Raw genomic sequence first — 4,178 nt, 5'->3', positions numbered from 1 at the left:
TCACTAAGTATAAAGTTCTCAGTTGTGAAGTAGGCATACTGGTACCCCTTGCAGATAGAGACTGGCAAATTTGGGGATAGGATCAGAAGGACTTGGAATACGAATATTCCAAACCTACGTTTGTGGGCCTCGGCTCTGAGTGATGAGACAGACACAAATGACATCAGATGTATTACTACTGGGAGCACCACACACTTTGTCCTGCTTTTGTGTCTGCCTATATGCTTGCAGTCCTGAAGATTTATGGAAAAGGCAGGAGAAAGCAAGGCCTTTCTTGATATAATCAATCCCATTGCCATACTCAGTGGGTCTAGGATTTACAAAACAAGTGTGCAGAATTCTGACAAGCTACTTTTCATTTGTTTCCAGTTATGTACCTATCCTGAGTACATGAAGCATGGGGCTTGCTACTTTCTTGAAGAGGAGGTAGAAAAAAGGTGAAAATCTGGGAGAGGGAAAAGACAGCCATAATTAATACACTACAATTTATCCAGCCATGTATGTATTAAATATGGTTATTTTATTTGCTGGGTTTTATCTTTGCATCCCACCCCCAGCATACATATATACACGTGGATACACACTAACAACAATACTGGATGTGAAGGCCTTGATGTAGGTAGATTCTAGTGCCAAGAATAATGACCAGCATACAGTAGGACCTGTACAAATGTTTGTTAAAGCAATTTTAATATATAACTAAGATCTTTTAACTACCAATATATTGTTTGTATCTTAATTCTTTTTGAAAAAAGAATGGAAACTATGTCTTGTTGTTCTTTATCATTTCAGTTGAGGCACTGAAGGATTAAAGACCGAAGATAAAATATTGATATTCTTCCCTAAGGGTTTTAATATACTAAGCAAGTTTTTAATATACTCAGAACATTTACTGAATATCAATGCATGACATGCTCTTTGTTGAGGTACTGAAATGTAATATACAATAAGTTGACAGTATATCTTCTGATCTGGAATTGTTTATTAACTTAAATTTCCTTTCCAGTGCTGGTAAATTATAGTGATCTAGCATGTTGAAGTATGCACACTAATCCATTTGTTTGCTGGAATTTCTTGTGAGCATTAAATGAAATGATGTTTTAAAATAGCTAGTAGAGTAGGTCCTGGGTGTTAGCTGCTGCTCAATAAATGGCAGCTATTTAGTTTGCCTTTTTATTTCCCTCTAATTATAGACCTTGGGGGTCTATAGCACAGCTAACTATTGTGTGGCTATGGGGAATACCAGTTCCCACCGCCGCCAATAAATCTGTGATGGATTATCTCATGGAACTATTTCTTACTTAGTTTTTTGTATTAGATTTCAAGAATTAAAATTTGAATTTGGAAAAGAACTTAACATTTCTAATCATAAGAGCCATATTTGTAGTTTGTTTTTTACCATACACATTAATTATTGGGTGTCTTTATTAACAACATTTCTTAAATCTGATAATAAATCAAAACAAACCTCAACTGTGTTTGTGTGCTTGGTTACAATAAATATGTGGTAGAAGTCTTTTTTCTTCTCTGAACTTGGTATAAATGTACTTTTTCCATAGTTACAGGAATAGGTGAGCTTTTTCTCCATTTTCCCTATTTAATGGTAGTTGCTTCAATCTCCAGATTTGTACAGTGATAAGTATCATTGAAATTCTGAGATTTATCTCACTTTTATTCTCACTGTTAACTTGCCTAACTTATTTCATGTAAGCTTGTGTGCAGGTCAGTTTTGACAAGTAATTTAGAAGGCTGTCATATTTGACATGAAAGCTTCTGTGATCATGGATTTTCCACTCTATTAATACTGTCACCTGAACTGTTTTCTGACATTCTCAAATAAATGCGAGCTGTATTACTATTATTCAAAAGATGGATCATTCAACTACTCCAAGTGAAAAATATTTCTCTTGCTAGTGAGAATTTTTTAAGGCGTATATACTAGATTCAGAAAATTTTGTGGAATGATCATTAAAATCTCCATCAATTTAATGTAATTGGAGTTTTCTTTGGATATACTTAAATTTAACTGCTGTGTTGCTCTTCCTTAGGTTAAATGAAGACAGCAATACTTTTTTAAAACCTCAAGTCTAGAGGTTTGGGGCTGCCTTTGTTTGTTTCCATTTTAAATTAGCAAATACTTTCTCTGGAGGTTATAATATAACTGCACAGTGGGTGACAAGCCCTGCCAACCCCTTTGTGAATAGGAGGGCCTCTTGAATGAGTCCATAAATTAGGCAGAGGCCTTCTTATTAAGTGAAAGATTTCTGCCAAAGCAGTCCCAGGAAGTTAAACTCCTTTGCAAGAAAGTGAGAGCAGCACTCTATTAATTTAATCAGCATGGAATAGTGGTTAAGAACAGGTTCTTTGTAGCTAGATGGTCTGGGCTTATAATTCTGTCTCTACTACATGTGATCTTGATCAAGTTACTTTACTTGCATATGCTTCAATTTCCTTAAGTGTAAAATGGGGATAAAAATGATACTACCTCATCAAGTTGTTAAGAAGGACAAGTGAATGTGTTTCTATTTTTTTTTTTTTAAGCACTGGGGACTGTGCCTAGCACACACAGCAAACATTATTATGCAAGATATAATTATGTCAGTACATGAAGTTATTCATTACTAAAATGTGCCAAGTACTGGGTTTAGAGAAACAAGAAAGAGATGCGACTCCAGTTTTTAGGGAGATTATAGTCTGGGTCAGCAGGGAGTTGTTGTGAATAAGCTGAGAGGGTGACAGCGAAAGTGAGAAACGGGGTGGGCAGGGGGATGGCAAGTCTTAGAATATAAAAAAATAAATATAAATTATGGAAAGTTCTATATAAAAAAGAGGGTACTGAGTTAGAGATTAAGAAGTGTATAGTTTAGACACAGAAGGATGAATTTGCTAAGAGGACCCAAAAGTAAAACTCAAAAGTGCATTCTTCTTACAGTGGTAAAGAAAATGGATTGTAGAATGGCAGGAATGGAAGCAATAAAACGAGGTAAGCATCTAGTCTTGTCAAGAGATGCTGAGTAATTTTTCCTGTAAACTGTGTTTGCTTGTGAGAAATGTTTATTTCATAATAACAGATTTAGATTGCAGTATACCTAAATAAAATCACTTTTATTTGTAGTATTCTGTGTTCAAGCAGTTTCTCACAGGGATTATAACCCAAGGATAGTTAAGAAGGGATGCCTTCTGTTGGAGAAGAGTCTAGAAGATCTGGATCAACACTGATTTCACATGTATGTCAATATGTCATACAGAATGACATAAACTTTGGGAATATACAGGTTATGCATTACTGTGTTCCAATAGACTGCTTTTTGGAGAACTTATAACAAGAACATACTCTTGTGGGCTGGAGGGCTGGGTTTCTTTTAACGGGAATTAATATATGCACAATCAGTAATTTTTAGAAGTCATTCTGAGACCAAAAATGAGAACTAGGAAGACAAATTTCAGATGAAGTAGTATGGTCACATTGCATATAATCCGAGTGAGCAAATTCTGGGTGGTTGGGAAAGAAACTGATTGGTATTCATAGAACAAGTCATTTTTCCTCTTATCTAGTAGATTTTTCTCTGATGTACATAGCAGTAAAGGATTAACTTTGCCCAAAGAGAGGTTTGGCCTTTTCCTCCAGATCCTGTGATGTAACACCTCTAAGCCCTTGGAATGTCTTGCCTAAGAGTGTCTATTCACCTGGGGCCAGATAGACTAATTAACATTGTGATTTATGGTGGGGATCTTGGACTACACAGTATCAATTCACCCTCTGGGAGAGCTGGAGACTAAGATTAGCCATGTAAGTGTTCATCCATGTTTATGAAATTTAATCCCTAATAAAAACTATGGACACTAAGGTGAACCTTCTTGCTTGACAATACTCCATGTATATTATCACACATTCTTGTGAAAAAAAGGCACTGTATGTATATCTTTTGGGGGAGAGGACAACTAGAATCTTGTTCTTGGTGACTCCTCAACCCTGTTCTATATGCCTCTTCCTTTGGTTGCTTTTAATATGTACACTTTGCTGCAATCAACTGTAACTGTGAGTATAATGCTTTTTATGAATTCTGTGAGTCTTTTTAGTGAATTACTGAACCTGAGGGTAGTCTTGGGACCTCCAAACTTGAAGTTGGTGTTAGAAGTGAGAGTTACCTCGAGGACTACTGAAATTTGCATGGCTA

This window comes from Cynocephalus volans, chromosome 9 (assembly GCF_027409185.1).
Source record: "Cynocephalus volans isolate mCynVol1 chromosome 9, mCynVol1.pri, whole genome shotgun sequence".
Taxonomy (NCBI): domain Eukaryota; kingdom Metazoa; phylum Chordata; class Mammalia; order Dermoptera; family Cynocephalidae; genus Cynocephalus; species Cynocephalus volans.
The sequence above is the reverse complement of the archived record's forward strand: the minus strand, read 5'-3'. Positions refer to the sequence as shown.